At 39.7% G+C, this 23,761-nt stretch overlaps 1 protein-coding gene across 4 annotated transcripts in view; it reads right to left on the reverse strand.

Annotated features, from left to right (window-relative positions):
• Positions 1-23,761, reverse strand: part of neurl1 (neuralized E3 ubiquitin protein ligase 1) — a 232,408-nt gene that overhangs the window by 82,188 nt on the left and 126,459 nt on the right. The window lies entirely within an intron of this gene.

Here is a 23,761-nt window from a genome sequence, read left to right on the forward strand (position 1 = left end):
TTTCTAATGGGAGCATTCATAAAAAATAACCTGGGCACTGCCGGGTACCCAAGCTAGTTATAAATATAGTAAAGCACTACAGCTTTGTACAAGGACTCTGTACAAATGCATACAAAAAATAGATATCAATGACAGCAAGTTTAGGTGAGTGAGGACAGGACTTTAAAAAGCATGATGGGCTCCCTCTATTTTTGGATTATGGTATCCATCATTCCCAGCCAATACAACCAGTCTGGATGAGAATAATGGATTTGTAGTCTGACACATCTAAAGGGTGACAGGTTGGGGCATCCTGCCTTAAAGCAAAACTGACCAAAGGAAAGTAAGAAGGATTGAACCCCCCCCCCCTCACTTCCACAAACTGAAGCAGTCTTCCCTGAGCCAGCTTTTGGTTATAAATACAGGTCAATTGTTAAGAAAGAGACACTGACTGAAAAACTAGCTTTTTTGAAGCATGGCCCTGAGGTGACAGCACAGTCTCTGTTGCTCCGAAGATTTAAGAGCATCGGGAACGACAGAAGTGTAGCAGTGAGACGAAGTGCAGTCTTCCCTGAGGCACAGGGTCAGGCTGAATGAGTCATTTAGCTTTCCTCTGATCTGTGGCTTATGAAGACACGCTGCAGTTCTGTCATTAATGGCATTATGTATAACACTTTTCTGTTGTTTCTTCATATTAGGATGAATCCGAAATCTGACTGAGATGATTAAGAAAACAAGCACGAAATCCTTCCAGGCAGCTACCATACTTTCGGAATGACTGTTGTCTGTAGGCAATTGCGTGGCCAGTGCTATCATTGAGCAAGGTGAAAGTGATGCCTTAGGCTGCTTGTTTTGGGTACTATGAGAGAGCCATACATTTTTCAGTGCAATTTACAGCCTTGTTTACTAAACTAAATGTTGTGGATTTGGGGCAGGTAAAGATAAAGGTTTTCCCCTGACATCAAGTCTAGTCGTGTCCGACTCTGGGGAATGGTGCTCATCTCCATTTCTAAGCCAAAGAGCTGGCGTTGTCTCCAAGGCCATGTGGCCAGCATGACTGCATAGAATGCCGTTACCTTCCGAATGGAGTGGTACCTATTGATCTACTCACATTTGCATGTTTTCAAACTGCTAGCAGTTGGCAGGAGCTGGGGCTAACAGTGGTAACTCACTCTGCTTCCCAGATTTGAACTGCCAACCTTTTGGTCAGCAAGTTCAATAGCTCAGTGGTTAGTACCACTGGGTACTAAACTTTTATTCAAGGGCAGGGGGGTTAGTTGCTCTACTTTATGCAGCAAGATGTTCTTTACCCATCCCTCTAGAGTTGCATTTTTAAATATAGCCCCTCAAAATTAATATATAAGTTAGTCCCCTTTTTAAAAATCCATATGAGATTGCAATAAACATCTAGTTCAACCCTGCCACACAGGAAAACACAGGTAAACCTCTGTTTGAAGACTTGCAGAGATGGAGAGTTAATCACCTTCTTGGGTAGAGTCTTTTACTGTGAACAACTCTTACAGTCATAAAGTTATTCACAATATGTCAATGGAATCTCTTTTCTTGTACAGTTATTTGAATCCACTGGCTTGTGTTCTAATTTCTGGAGCAGCAGAAAACAAACTTACTACTACATGATGTCCCTTCACATACTTACATATGGCCACCACATCACCTTTCAGTCCTCTTATCTCTAAGCTAAACATACGTAGCTCCCTAAGTTTAGTATCTTTCTTGACCTGGTGCTCAGACCTGGGCATATTAATCCAAGTAAGGCCTGACCATGGCAGAGTAGAATAAGTGTTGCAAGCACCCCATCTCTGTAAGTCAGAAAGACTACCAATAACATTTCTCAAAATATGCATCCAGAGACACATTCAGCTACTGTGCTAAATTTAAATTCATTTCACCCAAAGGTTCAACATGCTTTAACTATTTTTTGTTTTAGATAAAATTGAAAAATGCCTCAATAGAAGCCTTTTCTCTTTGCAGACTAGCTGGATATCTGTTTTACTGATCTCAATCAATTTCCATACTCTATTTTGCAATTTGTATAGATAAAGGTAAAGGTTTTCCCCTGACAGTCATGTCTGATTCAAGGGGTTTGTGCTCATCTCCATTTCTAAGCTGAAGAGCCAGCATTGTCTGTAGACACCTCCATGGTCATGTGGCCGGCATGGCTACATGGAGCGCTGTTACCTTCCCGCTGGACCAGTACCTATTGATCTACTCACATTTGCATGTTTTCAAACCAGAAATGTTTTCAAACATGCAAATGTTGGCAGAAGCTGGGCTAACAGCGGGTGCTCACTCCGCTCCCCGGATTCGAACCTGCGACCTTTCGGTCTGCAAATTCAGCAGTTCAGCGCTTAACACGCTGTGCCACTGGCAATTTGTATATTGTATACTAATAGCACTCATTCCTAATATTTCTAATATTATGTTATATGTTTCATTATCTTTGTATGAAATGTTAGGGCCTCATTGTTTTTTTTTAACTTTCATAAATACATATATGCACATTACGTGTGTTCATAAGTGCACTAATGACACAAGAACTAAGGCCTCTTGTAGAAACATACTGAACTATGATAGGTTTGCCACTATGGGAAAATGACTTTTCCAAATCAAAAGCAAAGATGGGTTTTCAAATGTCTGCAAAAATAGATTACATTTTTAAAATTATTGCAGTGTTTTTTAGAACCCCACACATGTTTTTCCAAGGATATAATGTTCTTTTAAAAACATGGTAGCAGACTAATCAAAACAGCTTGAAGCTTTCTATGCAGACTCCAACAAACAGCTCCACATATGTCTGTGGTGGCAGAACAGATTTTGTAGCCCAGGGGAGCTGAGCTGTTCTGTAAGGACAGAGATGAAAACTACATATTTAGTGTGATAAACTGGCACTACTGCCAGACAAAAGTGACTCTACATGTTCAATAAGAATACATTGGGTGACTTGGAGGAGCAAGAAGAGAATAGCTCTGCAAAATGATCAGAATGAATTCATTTTTAAAAAGCTGGCATTTTAATTGTTTCATTGCTTACAATCCAGAAACCAACTTTAAAAAAATTGAAGTGCATCTACTGTTGAAGGTTTCTATACTCTAGTTTTAAAGTGGTGTTTCTCTTAGGGCTAATGCTGAAAGAATCTTATTGCAATGCCTGAAGCCAATTTCCAAGTGCAATTCATTTCCAGCTGAGAATTAGAATATATTCTATGTCCCAGGGCTTCATGTAACTACCAGAACAGAGACAGAGATTGCAGCTGCAGGGAACATTTTGCAGCAAAGGAAATGAGGTGGAAATTACAACAATGGGCAGGTAAATCAAGAATACTAATTAGACCGTGACCCTTACATTATTTTTCCTGCCAAACCCTGCATAACGTCCCAATATGGGTTTGTGCAATATGTGCCAGAATAATTTCCAGACTTTTTGCCATCTTGGTCACCTTTCTCTGAATAAACAGACTTCAGCCTATCATAAAGGATTCTAGATGCAAATTCTCATTCGAAACCCAAACACATTATAACAGCTCCTACCCAATATCGTTTTGTCAACCCAACCATAAAGAGGATTCTAGAGTAGGGACCAGGATTTATTTCATATGTTTCATTCGTCCTTTTGTACCATACCATTCACCTGTATTGCACAGTACAGCAGACCCCTCCCTGGATGAAGCAATGAAACGAAAGTGAAAGCAGAACAAAACCATTTGCTTTGCTGCTGTTCCTCTGCCTGCTGCACTTGTTTCCTCTTGTCTACCTCAGTGCCTGCCTTGCAGCCTGCTTATTTAACCTCAGGTCTCTTCTGCAGATTGAGACCTCTCAGAATCAGTGGTGCTTCTAGCCCCTGCCTTTAAGCTCAGGTCTCCTCTGCAGATTAAGAGGGAGACCTCTCAGAATTAGTGGTGCCTTAAGACCCTGCCTTAAACTCAGATCTCTTCTGCAGATCGAGAGGGAGACTTCTCAGAATCAGTAGTACTTTAAGCCCCTGCCTTTAAGCTCAGGTCTCTTCTGCAGATCGAGAGGGATAATCAGTGGTACCTTAAACCCCTGCCTTTAAGCTCAGGTCTCCTCTGCAGATTAAGAGGGAGACCTCTCAGAATCAGTGGTGCCTTAAGACCCTGCATTTAAGCTCAGGTCTCCTCTGCAGATTGAGAGGGAGACCTCTCAGATTCAGTAGTACCTTAAACCCCTGCCTTTAAGCTCAGGTCTCCTCTGCAGATTGAGAGGGAGACCTCTCAGATTCAGTGGTACCTTAAGGCCCTGCCTTTAAGCTCAGGTTTCCTCCATGGGTCGAGAGAGAGAGAGACCTCTCAGAATCAGTGGTACTTTAAGTCCCTGCTTTAAGCTTGGGTCTCCTCCGCAGGCAGATCGAGAGGGAGACCTCTCAGAATCAGTGGTGCCTTAAGCCCCTGCCTTTAAGTTCAGGTCTCCTCTGCAGATCAAGAGTAAAATTTCTCAGAATCATTGGTATCTTAAGCCCTTAGGTTAGAGGGCAGGACCAGCGGGAAAAGAGGGAATGTTTTTAAGGAGATTTTATTTATAGAAAGAAAAAACATCCCTAAAATTCAGGGGATGACCCCAACCTTGTAAGAGTTGGAGGGCTAAAAGTGGTAGATATGCCCTCCATGTATGGTGATTTTCACCCCTTTAGCCCTAAAACTGAGCAGAAGGGGAGCCTGGGCAGCCCGCCCACGGCCACCAATGGGACAAATGCATTTGTATATTTGGATGGTGAAATGAAAGAGTTAATTTGGATGGGCACCTGTTTCAAAAGCGGCAGATGGACATGGAAATGGGGCCATATGAATGGAATAAATAGAAATGGGTAGCAACTTTATACAAATGCACAAGACTAGTGGATTCATCCATATTTGGTCCAATGGAGGCACTTTTTTGAAATATAAATTGACATTGTACAGAATCTGTAATTTACCATTAAGCTTTGCTTTGTAGGGGACATAATTTTAAAAGAAAGTAATAATTGTGCTCAGTGGTAAAGGTTCAAGACTTCAAAGTTCAATAGGTGGTATCTGCAATTGAGTAGAACCGATGGCGTAGAACAGGGCTTCTTTACTTTCCACTCATGACCCCTTTTGGCCTGATACATTTTTACCTGATCCCAGCTATATAAAATAGGTATAAAAATCAAACATTTACTGAAATCAGCATTTGCAAGACTTGCTAAACAGGCTGACTTTTCTTTTTCTGAAGGACACCTTAACCATCTTTTGCAGAGTCCACTACAGAACAGATTCATGTAAATGTCAAAAACAGCCACTAGGTGATGTTCAGAAAACTTTTACTATTGTCAAATTTTTCGGGACCCCAACATTAAGCTACAAAAACCGCATTTGGGGTCAGGACCCACAGTGTAAGAAGCCCTGTGATTGACACTCTGCATAATTACCAAACAATACTGGAATAGATAAGCAACTGCCAGATCTAGTATACAACAGACTCTTTTCCCCTTAACAACATGAATTGGTCTTTTTCCAACCAAATCTGTTCTCTTAAGCTTTTAATTGAAAATTTCCTGTAATTGCAGGCAGATAGCCATCTAAAACCATAACCAAATTCCTGAGGCTTTTGGGGATCTATTAAAAGCTCGTTATGTGTTTTGCCCCAAGTCCAAAAATCTTTTAATTGGTTCATGGTCCTTCCCCACCCAAGCCCACATAATCTTTGGTTGAGTCACCCTAAAGAGATATAAAATATGCCTGCACTGTACATACGTTCAATGTTAAAACAAACAAATAGAACACAACATTCAACACAATGGTCTTCTGATCACATAAATGAAGAATTCAGAAAGGACATCAAACACTATATATATATATATACACACACACACACACACACACACACACACACACACAAACATACACACAGTTTTGTTCTTTCACCAAGCACTTTAGAAATCAAACATGGACTGGCAAAGCATATAAGCCACCTCTTATAGGCAAAAGACAAATGTCCCCAAAAAAGCAACAAATGATCAGTTGGAGAACAGCATGAAGAAGACTGTCCATGATGTATTACATTTTATTTCTCCCTAGAGATATTGTCCGGCATCATCCATTTCCTGACCTCTCTAGGGAGACCATTTTTATGCCCCCCAAACAATTACTTTGAATTTGTGTCACATCCAATCTCCAATGACACATCATCCTTTTAAACTATTGCCATACATCCCCAAGTTATGTCACTACACAGACAAATGTCAACAAATACTTGTGAGCTTTCCAGAAAGCCAGACTAAAATGAATGTGTAGTCTGATCCGCCAGAGCTTTTTTTGTTTGTTTGTTTCTATATAAAAAGAACAGTATTTCCCTTCATGGTTTTAATGATCAAACCTCACTATATTCTGCGCTGCACTACCATTAAGAGACCATTTACACTGCAGAGTTATGGCAGTTTGAAACCACTTTCATTGCGATGACTTCATTCTATAGAATCCTGGTATTCAGAGCTCTCTGACAGAGAAGAGTAAATATCAAGGGGCCATGACAGTTAAAGTGGTGTTGAAGAGTTAAAAATTTGTAATGTGGTTGCAGTTCTAAGGGCTTGACTACATGTGCCAAAAATCCCTGTATTCACAGTGAATGAGCTACTGGCTGTCCCCATGGCACACATTAGTTTTTTAAGCTTTAAACTCACTTTGCCTTATTTTTGCCAAAGTCAGGAGAGACTCCTGAGTTTTCTGGAAAGTATCCCAGAGTACCCCAGGACTTCGGGATAGTCTTGACAATGCGATGAGGTTCAGTTCAGCCTGATCTGCCATCCAGATGAACACTGTTGCTCACCTTTTTCCTTCTTGCTGGCTATGAGGCACCCACAATGGCCAGGAGCTTGGAAGTAGCTCTGTGACCGTTTAGGGGTGTTGACAACATGGTGACAGTCCAGCAGAGAGAATCTAGTTCCAGGCGGTCTGGACAATAGCTCCAGATTCAACATATAAGCACTTAATGTGGGGTTTCTCCCAAGGCAGATTTACACCAGCAAACGTGTTCCTTCCTTCATTCCACATATAGAATTGTATTGCTTGCTGAATGCTGACAATGGGATAGGATCTACCACCAAATATGAAGGCAGAAACATAGTTTTGATGACATGAAACAGACTGTGGAGTAAACTGTGTCCAACAGTGTCCAACAAAAAGAGAAGTAACGCCCAAGGTATTACTGTTTCTACTTCGCACCTAAAGCAGTTGCCTCACTCCTTCTAATGGTAAAGCCTGCCGGCATTTTTGCTTTGTTTCAGGAAGCAACAACAGGAGAGGCACTGGAAGACGCCACAAGAAATATTGTATAGAAATCAATGTAAAATGGAAGTCATAATCCATACAGTATATGATATGGACCTCCATTTCATGTGTTGCAATGTGGTGTCCTTTAACAGAAACATAATCCCATTTGTGACCGGCATTTTTGCTTTGTTTCAGGAAGCAACAACAGGAGAGGCACTGGAAGAAGCCACAAGAAATATTGTATAGAAATCAATGTAAAATGGAAGTCATAATCCATACAGTATATGATATGGACCTCCATTTCATGTGTTGCAATGTGGTGTCCTTTAACAGAAACATAATCCCATTTGTGACCGGCATTTTTGCTTTGTTTCAGGAAGCAACAACAGGAGAGGCACTGGAAGATGCCACAAGAAATATTGTATAGAAATCAATGTAAAATGGAAGTCATAATCCATACAGTATATGATATGGACCTCCATTTCATGTGTTGCAATGTGGTGTCCTTTAACAGAAACATAATCCCATTTGTGACCCATTTAAGGTGGAATCAGGTGTCAAACGGGGATGTGTTATTGCCCCAATCTTATTTTCCATCTTCATTACTATAATACTTCATCTTGTTGATAGGAAGCTTTCCACCGGAGTGGAAATCATCTATTGGACAGATGGCAAGTTATTTAATTTCAGCAGACTGAAAGCCAAAACCAAGGTCACAACATCTGTTATAGAACTCCAATATGCCAATGATAATGTAGTCTATGCACATTCAGAAGAAGATCTACAAGCCACTCTAAACACCTTTGCAGAAGCATACGAGAAGCTTGGCCTCTCATTGAACATGGAGAAAAACAAAGTGCTCTTCCAGCAGTCACGAGCCAATCCCTCTGCAATGCCATAAATACAGCTTAATGGTGTAATGATAGAAAATGTGGACCATTTCCATTACCTTGGCAGCCACATCTCCACAAAAGCCAACATTGAAATTGAACTACAACACCACCTGAGCTCTGCGAGTGCAGCATTTTTCTGAAAGAAGCAGAGTTTGAGGATCCATAGGGATACCAAGGTGCTTGTTTATAAAGTTATACCGTGTTATACACCTGAGAAATGTGGACTGTCTACTGACATCACACTCAACTCCTGAAATGATTCCACTAGCATTACCTCTGAAAATTCCTGCAAATCTCTTGGGAAGACAGGCAGATAAATGCCAGTGTGATGAAAGAAGCAAAGACCACCAGCATTGAAGCCATGCTCCTACACCATCAACTCTGCTGGACTGGCCACATTGTCCGAATGCCCGATCACTGTCTCCCAAAGCAGTTATACTATACTTCCAACTCAAGAATGGAAAACTAAAAGTTGGTAGACATGAAAAGAGATTTAAAGATGGGCTGAAAGCTAACCTTCAAAATTGTGGCATAGACACCAAGAACTGGGAAGCTCTGCCCCTTGAGTGCTCTAACTGGAGGTCAGCTGTGAGCAGCAGTGATGTGGAATTCAAAGAGGCATGAATGGAGGGCAAAAGGGAAAATGTGCCAAGAGGAAGGCGCATGAAGTCAACCCTGACCAGGACCGCCTTCCACCTGGAAACCGATGTCCTCACTGCGGAAGAACATGCGGGTCAAGAATAGGGCTCCCCAGTCACCTACGTATCCACCGCCAGGACACTACACCTGGAAGACAATTATACTCGGACAACGAGGGATTGCCTAACTAACTAACTAACCAACAGCTCTCATTAATATTATGTGTTCACTAAATATAGATAGGAGTTCACACTTCAAACACTAGATGTGTAAAAGAAAATTCCATCTGTATTCATGGCCTTGTTTTATTTCCATAGTCTACAAATCAATGTAGAAGTTGTTTGCTTCCCTTCAGAGGGCCTCAGACAGAGTTCACTCCTTTTGTTAAAAAAAAATCTTGCGGCTAAATATAAACCAGCAGTTAATCTTTTGGAAGAAAGAAAGAAGAAATACTAGTCATAGTATTTGGGGATCTAGTTCTGGAATATTTGTAAAACTGCCAGCATTCTCTTCCAGTTTAAATACATTTTAATGCAAAACCTATCCTGGGCACATTTTCCATGCACAGTGCAGTAACTTGGAAGTCATCCTATTAAATTCCAGCAAATGTATGAGACAGAATTAGGTTCGGAATAGTTTAAAGCTAAACCCTTCATATACTTAAAAAGCTGGAAGAAGGAGAGACAACCAGAACAAAGAGAATAAATGAGCATTTCAAAACCATGTTAAGAATTAAACAGTAGTTAGCATGCAGTAAAAGAAAAAGACACAATGCAATAGAAAATGATTTAAAGGCTCGCTGTGAATAACTGTTGTATTTGTAGTAGTATGTGCCATAGACAAACCATTGGTTTATAAATATGGAATCCTATGAGGTTTACTTTATGTTATTTTTGAGGTCAGCACTTTGGTCTGTAAGCCCTTGTTTCATTCCAGGATTGAAGCCTAATTATCATCCCCCAGTCAACAGAAACTAAAGACAAGGGTTTTCCCTATAGTCCCTTGAAAGGGACTTTTTCACCCAAGAACAGAAACTGAATCATACAGTGTTAACCCATTCAGGCTTTGCAGTTGTCAGTTGTAATTGCCCATGGCTTAGCAATGAACATCCAGAAGCAGAGTAGTGTTTCTTTCCATTTAGAATGGAATCAAGAACCCAGAAAAAACACAGACTTTGGTTTATCAAGTCAAGACTATCCCATCCCCTGAGATTTCAGGTCCAAAGCCTGAGACCAAGTGACAGCAGCTGGTGTCCAGAACAGGAGGGGACATTCTCACAAAGTGGACCCTCATGATGCCCTTAAGCATCAACCACAGCTGCTCAGAACCTCTCATTCATAAAAAGAACACAATGTGTAACAAATGGCTATTTGCTTGAAAATTAAGTTCTTCAAACTCTACAATGAACAAACTTTCTCCAACTTTGAAAGTACTCTTTTTAAAAAATCACTTTTAAGAGTTGTAGCCATAAAAATGAACAAGATCTGGCTACCAGTATTAAGAAACTCTACAATCCGACAGTAAATAAAGAACAACACTCTGAAAACAGAGGAATTCCAGACATGAATCAATCAGGGCCAACTAACACCTCCCAACAAAGGATTCCCCCAGGCTGGAAGAAGCAGGCCTTGAAGCTGGCAAGCCATTAATGCTAATCAAGGTGTTTAATTACAACATTCACACTGGCCTCCAACAGACAAAAGTTCTCTCTCCCACCCTGGACATTCCACAGATATATAAATTTCCCTTGCTTAGTTTTCAATATACATCACAACTTCTGAGGATGCCTGCCACAGATGTGGGCGAAATGTCAGGAGAGAATGTTTCTGGAACATGGCCATACAGCCCAGAAAACACACAACAATCCAGTGATTCTGGCCATGAAAGCCTTCGACAACACATCCAAATTAACTTTTCCAAGCAAAAAGGGAGATGGAAAGGTTCCAAACATTGCTTTAAATAGATTTCTCCCATCTGCCCATACCCAACATATATTTTCGTTTTTTACAGAAATTGTAGAACACACTTTCATTTCCAAATTATCATAATTATAACTATACTACTAATGATGATCAAATATTTTGGAGAAGAGAGACAACAGTAGCAATGGTAGATGATAATGCACCAAAGAGCTAATCTATGTATGTCTATTTAGTAGCAAAGATTTATCACACCAACCCACTGTGCTGAAATAGTCACGTTAGTATAGATAACAGATACACCCCAAGTTGAGCACCTTCATTAACACAACTGTGCTGGCGTCCCAGTCCGTGATCTCACAATCAGTGCTCTGCACACCCTTGTAAATCCACCTTCCTGTTTGATTCTACTCAGTGTACCTTGTGGTTTATTTATTTGTTAATTGTTTTTATTCTTAGCATGTTTGTACAATTTTTTCAATAAAAACAAACCAGCAGATAGATAGATAGATAGATAGATAGATAGATAGATAGATAGATAGATAGATAGACAGACAGACAGACAGACAGACAGACAGACAGACCTATAGATAGACAGACAGACAGACTAAAAGCAAAGCAACCACCTTGGGAATAACCGGGGGGTGGGGGTGGGGGGGGGGAGAGAGAGAGAGAGAATCTCATCCATTGATGACATAAGACTGCCAGAATGCTGGCACAGAAGTGACAGGGATACATGTAAGTAATAGGAACATAGAGGGATGGGAACTGACAGGCAAACCTAAAAGCTAGGGATAGGAAAATCACAAGGTGAGGCAAACACATAGTATGTGTGACATGGCATCATGTCATAGTTACTGTCCAACTGCAATGTCAGTTGCTTGTCTTGTTTTGAGGTGGTTTAACAGTGGATGTCTGCCTTGGGGGGGGGGGGGAGCTGGTTAACTCTTGCAATGCCTTCTAACTCTATCATTTGGACATAACGGCACAATTTTAAAATCCTGAAAATTTAATGTATCACAGATTTCAGTGTTTGGTTTAAAAAGAATGAAAGAGAGAAAGATCTGGGAAACTGAAAAAGGAAGTAGAAACAAGAACTTACAAAGTCAAATCTAAGTTATTCTAGCATTAATGACTAATAAGCAGTTTATGTCACTGGGTGACATACATCCCTAGACCACTGGTTCTCAACCTGAGTGTCCCCAGATGTTTTGGCCTTCAACTCCCAGAAATCCTAACAGCTGATAAACTGGTTGGGATTTCTGGGAGTTGTGGGCCAAAACACCTGGGGACCCACAGGTTGAGAACCACTACCCTAGACTGTCTAGATCAGGCCGGGCAAACTTCGGCCCTTCAGGTGTTTTGGACTTCAACTCCCAGAAGTCCCAGCCAGTTTACCAGCTGTTAGAGGGCCGAAGCTTGCCTGTGACTAATTTAATGGAATGAAATGTCTAATTGGAATCTTCTCTTTTTTAGTGTTCAAACTTTAATGAATTAAAAAACATGTTTAACAAAAAATATATTAACATTTTTCATATTCATATTGTCATTCTCTTTATAAAGCAAAACAAAACTAGAGTAAGTTATGGTTGCCACTTGGACATATCATATATTAGATATAGCTGTGTATATTCAGAAGAGACTAATACTATGGTGAAAGATGAAATATTATAAGAAATGTATTGATTTCCAGGGTACAGGACTATGTTTCATTACAGTTAGAGCATCTGTATTGGTTAATACAGATGACTTGTCCAAGGTATTTTGTCAGTCAAATTATTTTGTCACATGGATCAAAATATCCAAAAGTATCCCTAATTAAAATATTATTCTGATTACTATAACTGGTGATTTGAAGGGAACAATATAGCACTTAGGAGAGGAGTGTCATGAAAACCAGAAAATCACAGGCTTACTAGCATCTATCTCTCAGTTCATTAGCAGAGAACTATTAAACAGAAAAAACAAATAATCACCAAAGAATAATCACCAAGCTGCAAACAAAGTCCTGCCATATTAATATTTTAGAATTTTGTGTAAATTAGCATACCAACAAGAAGTTATTTCACAAACACTGAACATTTGGGCTTCCAAAATGAGGTTGCTAAAACTTAAAATAACTATGAATAAAACGTAAATGAGGATAAGAGGGTGTTTCTTAAAGATCAGTAACTGGTTAAAGAAGAGTGAAGTTAACAGGCTATTATTATTATTATTATTATTATTATTATTATTATTATTATTATTATTATGATGATGATGTAAGGAGGTAGAGAGAATTCCATGTCTGAGGCTCTTCCACACAGCCATATAACCCAGAATATCAAGGCAGAAAATCCCACAATATTTGCTCTGAACTGGGTTATCTGAGTTCACGCTGCCATATATTCCAGTTCAAAGCAGAAAATGTGGGATTTTACTCAGATGTGTGGAAGGGGTCTGAGATTATTAGGAAAAGGATATAAAACAAGATAATCATCTTTCTTTCATCTTAATTCACAATGTGGCTAGATTGTGAAACCTTGTGCACATTTTCTCATTCTCCTTTCTCAAAATATATGTGTCAAAGCTGAGAAACGTGCAGTGAAAGCAACAGAAACAATCGAGGGACTGGAGCAGCTCCTTACAAGAAAATCAGGTTGTATATCTGCCTTCTATAATGCCAAATGTCAAATCTATTCCTCAAGGTTTTGTAAAGCCAACATATGATGGTGAACATAGAGCAGTGCTATCATGTGAGAAACACACAACCTTCAATAATGAGGGGCCACTAAGAAAAATATGTTGAAAATAAAAATTTACATATCGTTTGGGTCAAATGAAGCGTAACAATCCCTATTATTTATATACAAAATGCATGCTGTTTTTGTCTTTTGAATTAAAGATACATCTTCTTCAGTCATTCCACCGGAAGTATTACGATGCCTCATTATTTTCTGTTTTGAACACTCAGGTGAAAGAAAAGTTTTACTCATTTCTATTTTCATCCCAAGGACAACAACCATTGCAATCTCTCTTTCATGCAGAACTTCTATTTGCTCCTGACTGTGGTAACACTATGGTAACTCTAGTCCCAAATTAATTTAGATCATCATTAATCTCTTTGCTCTAAGAGCTAAACCATTTCATTACTTCTGAAATTTGTATAAGACCATCTGTCTTTTGACCCATTTTCTTTTACTCTCTCTTACTTTCACCGTATTAGATTCACTTCCATGTTTACAAGGCTTTGCTTGTCCCCTTTATCACATGCTTGGGTAAATGTAACCACTTTATTTCGTCATATAGTATCACTTGAAATCAGAACTAATTCTTCATGTCTTCTTCCTACATCTATATTATCCCATGATCTCAGGGGGTTTCTTCAAACAGTTCGCCTCTGCTTCTTAATCTATTTTTAATCTATTACAAAATATGTCCAGAACTCAAAATAACAGAGTGGTAATCAACTTATCGTACATATTTTCTCTTTCATACATACTTTCTCAAGGGTCTCCAGTACAATTCTATGGTCAACTTCTTGCAGAATTTGAACATAGAATCTCAAATCTGTAAAAAAAAATCAGTTTTACCTGCTTCACTTTATTTATTTATTTATTCATTATTTATTTATAGTATTTATATTCCACCCTTCTCACCCCAACGGGGACTCAGGGCGGATCACAATGTTCATATACATGGCAAACATTCAATGCCATATGACATACAGACAGAGACAGAGATGAAGAAACAGAGGTAATTTAACATTTTCCAGGCTTCATGAGGGTATGCTCAATTCCAGCCACAAGGGGAGCTGCTGCTTCACCATCCACTATGACACTGAGTCCTTGATGGATTACTTCCTTTCTGCACGCTGCTGGGCGATTTTTATGGTGTTGTAAATTAGTTAAATTAGCCTCCCCGCATAAACTGTACCTAAAATTTCCTACTTGGTAGATGCAACTATCTTTTGGGTTGCTTAAGTCAACAACGAGCTGGGTTATTTTTAATAGTCTTAATGGTCAGGTGTTCAATCCGACATGGGCTGGTTTTGAACTCATGACCTCTTGGTCAATAGTGATTTATTGCAGCTGGCTACTAACCAGCTGCACCACAGCCTGGCCCATGCAATAGATCAATGGTTCTCAACCTGTGGGTCCCCAAATGTTTTGGCCTTCAACTTCCAAAAATCCTAACAGCTGGTAAACTATCTGGGATTTCTGAGAGTTGTAGGCCAAAACACCTGGGGACCCACAGGTTGAGAACCACTGCAATAGGATTAATGCTTTGTGTCTCCTGCTCACAGTATCATTTTGTTCTCCTTTGTCTACCATATCTCCTACCCGCTTTCTTGGTCTTTGCTCATTTGTTTTTCCATGGTTTCACAGGATCAAGGCTGCATGAGCTTTCAGTTTTGTAACAGAGATTACAAATAGAGATTAATCAAAGAGGAGGAAAGGCAAAATACCCCCACCAACATCATATCCCAGAAGAAAGCCCTCTCATGATAAAAGGCAAATGAGTTATAAGCAAGGAGACATTATAACTACATGAAGCATATCTGGAATGTTCTGCACATTATGGTTTGCGCCAGTTTAGGATGTAAGAACAATAGCAGAAAAGCAAAGGGTTATAGTTGCTTGCTGCAACTTCAGGATAGCTGAATAATATGCTTCTCTTTCCTGTCAAGATGCCATCTGATGTCACAATTTTGATGGAAACCAGACATTTTCACTAGCTGTAAAATGGATACGTACCTGACCATTCTCAGCCTATTGTACACAAACATCATTCCTACTTTTCCTGTGTAGATAAAATAGTATAGGACACATCTCGGACACTGCAGCGCTGCACGTGCTAAGCATCCAGTGTTCTCAGACGGTTACACCTTTTGTTAGGGATGTTTCTTCCAACAGGCAATGTGAGAAGGCTAACTCAACCAGCAGATTTTGTGTGTCATGAAAGGATGACAAAAAAAAAACACTCAGAATCCCTATCCAACATGGCTACTAGCCATATTGGCTGATGAACGCTGAGCATTGCATTCAAAAAGGTAACACTTCAAAGCTCAGGTGCCAAATGCAGTATTTTACACATAATGCGTTGCTTTAATAGTTGCACCTGGCTATAAATAATTTTCAAAGTAATTGGTTTAAAACACTTGGAGACTAATGATAATTGGTAATTAGTTATCCAATAATTAATAAACTTTGTTCCCATTAAGATACTTGGGTAATTGCTGTTATGTCTAACTTCTGATTTGATGGATCCAATGTGTAAGAATTAGTTCATCATAGAATAGGTGTGGGCAAAATATACATCAGGATCTACTGGTAGGACTCAGAGATTTAAAGCTTTCTGACTCCCAGTTATTCAACAACAACAGCAGCAGCAGCAGCAGCAGCTACAACAGCAAAAGCAAGAGAAAAATACTGTGGACCCTCAGTGTTTGCTGAGGCTTGATACCTACAGATATAAAAGATGTGGGTGCTCATCCCATTATATACAATAGCATAGTACTCTACTTAGCCTATGGGCTCTAAATTACACTACTGAATGAAGAAAGGCTGGAGTATGAAAGATTGGGATTTTTTTCAGAGGAACTGTAGCCTCCATTCAGTTCTTGTCCTTATGTTCTTTATTCTTTGATACTATGTCTTTCTCATCAGATTCCATTTGGTGGATCTGGGGCAATGATTCTCAACCTTTATAATGCCACGACCTCTAAATACGGTTTCGCATGTTGTGGTGACCCCAACCATAACATTATTTTCATTGCTACTCGAATACTGAATATGCCCAAATTTGAAAACTGGTGGAGTTTGTGAAAAATAGACCTTGACATTTGGGAGTTGTAGTTGCTGGGATTTATAGTTCACCTACAATCTAAGAGCCCCTTGAATACCACCAACAATAGAATTGGGCCAAACTTCCCACACAGAACTCCCATGAACAACAGAAAATACTGGTCTTTTCCGACCCAGGTCCCGACCCCGGTTGAGAAACACTGATCTGGGGGGTTCTAAGAAAAACAAAGTGATCCCACCAGCACCTAAAATCTTTACACCCCTGAACAACTTAGTGCATGAATGTAAAATGTGAGCCTTATTGCAAAAACAAAAGTAGTTAAGGGAAAAGAAGCTAGCAAAAGGGACAGAGGAGCTAATGTCTCATTAAAAGGTAAAGGTAAAGGTTTCCCCTGACGTTAAGTCCAGTCATGTCTGACCCTGGGGTTGGTGCTCATCTCCATTTCTAAGCCGAAGAGCCAGCGTTGTCCGTAGACATCTCCAAGGTCATGTGGCTGGCATGACTGCATGGAACGCCATTACCTTCCTGCCGGAGCGGTACCTATTGATCTACTCACATTTGCATGTGTTCAAACTGCTAGGTTGGCAGAAGCTGAAGCTAACAATGGGTGCTCACTCCGCTCCCCGGGTTTGAAGCAGGGACCTTTCAGTCTGCAAGTTCAGCAGCTCAGCGCTTTAACACACTGAGCCATCGGAGACTCCTTATTGTCTCATTACTGGTAGAATAAGAATCAATATACACTACAACCTCTATATCCATAGGGGATATATTCAACGACACACACAACCTGAATACTGAACCCAATATTTTTACTATATTCAGGGTGGAAACATACCACAGAACTGCAATGGAGGACCTAGAGAGGCTCACAAACATTTCTGGAAGAATTATTCTATCAAGCGTGGGAAATTATTATTCTATCAAGCATGAAAGCCTCCATGGAGCCATATGTATCAGCCAAGCAGATCCTCCGTATGTGAAAGGAGGGCTACAATAAAAACATACATAACTGGTAAAAAAAGCGTGGGAAATTGAAAATTGTATAAAATAAACTGGATAAATGGATGGTACTGTATCAAAAGTCAAAGTGAGCTGCCATGAAATAATGTGTTCTATGACTTTCCTTCAGATTATACACAATATCCACAGGCAGAATAAATGTTTTGTCCAAAGAATCAGCTGATGAGTTTGTATTGGAAAAAGTTTGCTATAGACATGAGATATGAGACACGAGACTTGGTTTGATACTGGGAGATGCTTCCTGTAAACAAAGAGCAAACACAACAAAAACCCAAAGTAATCCACAGAGATGTTTTCACAGCAAACTTGCCAATGGGAAGAGGTGGTAAGAAGATGTGCCTACTACTGCTACATCCTTAAAGTCCCTTATCATTTCCTCTCTGTATAGAAGGCTTTGTACCAAGTAAAGTAAAGGGTGCTTTTGTGGAACACTTTGGCCCAAGCCTCCCTTTTCCATCATCTGCTAGGCATCGCCAGTTTCATTCAGTCAGTTTTAAAGTCAACTAGAAGCTGACTGCAATTTTATTTCAATAGAAACAATGGGATAGGTCTTTCCTATAGGAAAAACATTAATTTATGAATTGGTCTTTGCTATAGGCAAAACATTAATGTAGGACACACTGTTCTGTCTTCTAGTAAAAAGGTAAAGGTTTTCCCCTGACGTTAAGTCCAGTCATGTCTGACTCTGGGGATTGGTGCTCATCTCCATTTCTAAGCCGAAGAGCCGGTGCTGTCCGTAGACACCTCCAAGGTCATGTGGCCGGCATGACTGCATGGAACGTCTTCTATGTGCAGGGAATGGCCAAGGGTTTCGGGAGAATCAGCAATGTTAGGCTGTAGCAATGTTGCTTCCCTTTCACCTGCTATTACTTGGTCTAGCAATGAAGCCAAACTCTTTAGATGAATTGCTAGGAAGTCGTTTCATGATTGTACATGGAGCCTCAGAGCATGTGTTCATGGGATTTGACTTTTTGTACAGATATGCACATACAAACCTTAGTAAAGGTAAAGGTAAAGGTTTTCTCCTGACATTAAGTCTAGTCGTGTCTGACTCTGGGGGTTGGTACTCATTTCCATTTCTAAAGTGAAGAGCTGCCATTGTCTGTAGACACTTCCCAGGTCATGTGGCTGGCATGACTGCATGGAGCACTGTTAATTATAAACCTTAATTACAGCTAATTATAAAAAAGAATGTGATAATTCTTTGGAGAAAGCTAATTTCAACTTATAGCTATAGAAATTTACTGTAACCTAACCCTGCAGTGGAGTAGTGGATTAAACCGCTAAGATGCAGAACTTGCTCACTGGAAGGTCGCTGGTTCAAATCTGCGGGATGGGGTGAGCTTTGGCAGGAAGGTAACTGTGCTCCATGTAGTCATGCCGGCCACATGACCTAGGAGATGTCTAAGGGCAACATCGTCTCTTCGGCTTAGAAATGGAGATAAGCACCAGCCTCCAGACACGACTAGACTTAATGTCAAGGGGAAACCTTTACCTTTACCTTTACTAAGCCCTACTAGGGATAATAAAGCAAAGACAGGTTTCCAAGTAGGTTGTGATGTTCAACTCAAAGTAACCCTGTATCTTCACCCAACAAAGCCACAAGATTATAACAATCTCATGGATACTATTCTCAGTTTTAGTAAATGCCAATATTATTCCAAAATTCCTCCCAGGATATCATGTATCACTCAATCAAGCCTTGGGAAAGACCAATTTTACAAAAGCAAAAAAATACTATTTTTTGAGAGTTTTGTAATTTATTCTGTTTAAATATATTTTAGAATACTGCCCTGGCATCTATTTTTTTCAGACTGAAATATATTAATCTTCCTGGCACATGCTTGTCTTTCTCTAGAAACAGAACTCAGTGTTTAATTACCTACACTCCAAGCTAGTTAATATTTACCCATTCTGAGTAAAATATCTCTCTAAAATAGTTTTATTCTTGGAGATTTTCTTCTTTATTCATTCAGTCGTTTCCAACTCTTTGTGACCTCATGGACCAGACCATTATTAAGAATTTATATGAGTCTCCTTAACAGTTGGTTCTGTTTTGGGATGTTTACAAGTCAAATTATGAGGAAATATACTTGCAAGAGGAAGATATAAACTGTCACACACACACAACTTTGGATTGATAATGAAATAAAAGGGAATGGGCAAAAGCTTAAACCCAGGAAAGCTGGTATTCTGTGATATAGTAAAAAATGAAAAAATACACTGAATAGCTGTGAATTTAATACAAAAGCAGTAAAATCTATGCTGCAGTTTTACCCAGAGATCATGATATCCTTGAATTCCTTTCTACTCATACTACAACATTGCGGAGTGGGGGCTTGCATGATGTCCCAAAACATAAGTTACCAAATGGTGATGACTTTAGTCGTAGGACATTGAGATGTGCTGCTGAAAGGGCCTTTCAAAGTGAAGTTCCAAACTGTAAAGGAGCTATCCATGGTGCTAAACTCTATACACAAAATAAGGTCAGAACCTTGGTAAAACCAGAATGTCACTGAAATAGAAACCAACAGCCACCAATGGTGACAAGGACCATGTTTTCACATTCAGTTTTAATGTGTTGATTGTAATTTTTGCTAATTTGCAATACTTATCCATACCTTGGATACGTTATAATTAAAATATTGCAATATATTCTGTTTGTGCAGAGCTGCTTTTGAAGAACACTTGGAAGCCTCAGAAAATGCAGCACCTAGCCTGTTAAGCAATAATGAAAGAGTTTTATAGGTTTCCAGTTGTTTTCCAGATTCAGTTCAAGGTCCTGGTTTTAACCTTTTAAGCCCTAAATGGCTTAGGGCTGAGTTATCTAAAGGGCTGTCTTGTCTTGCTACAAATCCTTCCCAGTTATTAAGGTCTTATTTCTGAGGTATTCTAAGGATACCACCACTTGTGGGTCTGCTTGACAGGTCTGCAAGAGAGGGTTTTCCACTTTTTAGTTCACAAATTGTTGAATGCTTTCCATGAAAGAGCCGGGAGTAGCTCCCATTCTCTCCTCACAGAAAAGGTGGACAAGGCAGAGAGCATTAGCATAAACATTTAAATCATTTGATTAGCAGGTCTGGCTGTTGATTTATTAAAATGTAGGTTTATGAAAGCCATCCATTGTTTTACTGTGTTTTTAATTTTTCATTTCTGTTGTTCTGATATGTTGCACACCATCTTGATTTTTGTGTGTGTCAGGAGCGACTTGAGAAACTGCAAGTTGCTTGTGGTGTGAGCGCATTGGCCATCTGCAAGGACATTGCCCAGGGGATGCCCAAATATTTTGATGTTTTACCATCCTTGTTGGAGGCTTCTTTCATGTCCCCACATGGAGCTGGAGCTGATAGAGGGAGCTCACCCACACTCTCCCCGCATTGGATTTGAACCGACAACCTTCAAGTCATCAGTCCTGCCAGCACAAGGGTTTAACCAATTGCGCCACTGGGGGCTCCACCATCTTGATAGAGATATGATATATAAACACTAAAAAGTAAAAATAAGTACTTGATCACTGTAGTACATTGCATGTGCTTCTGTGAGTATATACGTGTAGGAGACTTACTGGGTTTTGGCTATAGAAAAAGCCTCCCTGAATGGAATCCACTAGATATTGTGAGAACAAGCACTTCACATTGTGTTTTGTTTTTGTTATTTCAGGGGATCAATGATACAATCTTGTGACTAGAAACACAGAACTGGGGGTGAAGAGCCATGGTGTCTATTTCTGGCTCTGTTGAAGACTGCCTGCACTCCCCTTTATGCTATTTTCAATGCCATTACATTGCACTCCATTTATACAGTTCATGTTTACTATGGGCAGCTGTTATACTGCACAATAACTGGAAACCAATGACCATAAATGGTATAATAGCCGTGCACTGTGCCTCCGTCTCAATGGCAGATGTTTGCTTACAAGTTCCCTCAATTACCTCCAACTATTACTGCTTCTGCCTGTTCTCCCTGCCTCCTGTCCCCTCTTTAGGGATATCTAGAAAGGCATGGGATTCTTCTTTCCAAGGATTCTTGGGTATCTTCTTTTTCTTTCACTAGATGTTATATAAGTCAAGTCTCATTTCCACAGTCATAACAAAAGGGAGCCATTTTGCAAAACCAGTATCATCAGCCCCTGATACCTTGCTGGAGTGACCAACTGACAGCCTACCTGAACCTGCCTTTCGTCCACTTTATTCTTCTTTACTGCTATAAGAACGTAAAAAAACGCCCTGCTTGCTCTGTTAAACACTAAGGATGATCTAGTTTAATGTTTCTCAAACTGTGTTCCTCCAGATGTTTTGGACTGCTCCCACAATTCCTAACAGCTGGTAAGATGGCTGGGATTTCTCAGGATAAAGTCCAAAACACCTGGAGGAACACAGTTTGAGAAACACTGATCTAGTTATGGGAAATCCACCAGCAGACAGAAAGACAATGCCCTCTCCTATAGAAATTTCCTGAAAAATGGTCAAGCAGGAATTCAAACTCTGGTCCACATTGCCATCTTGAATAATAGGATGTCACCCACAAACCTGATCACTCATTCATAATTCTGGAAACAAGTAAAGAGGCATTGGTTTCAATGTATCTGCTTGGGGATCTCATGGTCTACATTTGTTGGAAATAGCAACCTCCCAAGCCTCTCTCACCATTTATTTGTTAATGTATATGTATATATTTGCTAACCTGTGTTCTATGTGTATGTTGATTTGCCAGTTTGTACCTCTTTGGTGTGGGAGGGGTTATAGATATGAGATTGTACTGAGCATGTGAGGACTCAGGACTCCATTTTGTAGTCAGTCTTGCATCAGACCTCAGAGGGGGTGGATGCATGCAAGTGTGTATTTGGACTTCAGTGGAAATGCATGTGTCCAGACCTCAGTGGAGGAGGATGCATGTTGCTGTCTAGAGACTTCAGTATAGAAGTTTGCTTATGGATTTCAGTGAGCACAACTATACCTGAAGACTATGGACCATTGATAAAGAATGATACCCTGTGTTCTCAATAACACAGAGAAGCTACATCTTTTATGTAACTAAACTTCAGCAAGAAATGTGCCTATATGATGAATTAATACAAGATGTTTATGAGTAAATAAGATATGTTATTTTTCAAAGAAGAGGTTTTTTTTAATCTCTGAGTGCATATTTTAAACTAAGAGGGCAATTACAACTGCAAAGAAACATCTTTAAAACTCTGCTAACCAAATATATTTTTGTAGTGGCATATCTTTATCCTTGGCAGTTTAAAGACATGGTTCTTCAGTTTAACAGCTGAGTTACCTGTGTGCCATTACATGAATGCTTGTGAATATCAGTTGTTCAAAAAGTTGACTTCTAATAAGGTCATGCTTTTCGTGACTAGTGGTTTTCAAAAGGTGGTCTCCACATATTCATGGAGATTCACATTTGCCAAAAGGATATGTGCCCAGAGACTGGGTGCAGCTATTTACCAATAGGTTATACAATAGGTTATGGAATATGCAATAACATTCTTCCATTGTGAAAACTATACATTTGTTCATACTCTCTGTTCTTTGTTCTTTAACCAATGACCTGTTCATAGGAGAACATTTCTTCTTATGCCATTTTTGGTAGGTTTGTTCAAGAGAAGCCACATGCATCTTGATACTCTCAGAGAAATTTAAAATATAGCAAGAAGTTGTGTTGATTCTTCTTCAGCAAAACCTGTTATTCTACATGTTTGGCAATTTTATGTTTAATAATGCTTAACTCAAACAGTTTACCCTGGAAGACATTACTGCTGGTCTCAGAGCCGGCCCTAGGTATTTTTCAAGTGTAGGCGAACAGAATTTTGCCCCCCCCCCCCAAACCAATCACTGAAAAATAAAAGCGTTGGATAAGTGAAAATGTTTGATAATAAGGAGGGATTAAGGAAAAGCCTATTAAACATCAAATTACATTAAGATTTTACAAATTAAGCACTAAAACATCATGTTTTACAACAAATCAACAGAAAAAGCAGTTCAATACCTTGCGGAGGCAGGCCGCAGGAGACAGGAGTTGCCTCGATGGCGCCCCCAACAAGATGGTGCCACAGGCAACTGCCTAGTTGGCCTGATGGTTGAACCACCTCTGGCTGGTCTGCAATTCTTCACAATCCCCCCATCCCATTTCATATCTTTCAGACATGTAGTTCAATCTTAGGGATATCTAAGTCTATTATGCTCTAGATTTATTTATTTTTTTAGAATCTAGCATCCATTATTGATTGGATTGCCTGTAATACTGCCACTGCTGCCAGG

Source organism: Anolis carolinensis, chromosome 3, assembly GCF_035594765.1.
Source record: "Anolis carolinensis isolate JA03-04 chromosome 3, rAnoCar3.1.pri, whole genome shotgun sequence".
Classification (NCBI taxonomy): domain Eukaryota; kingdom Metazoa; phylum Chordata; class Lepidosauria; order Squamata; family Dactyloidae; genus Anolis; species Anolis carolinensis.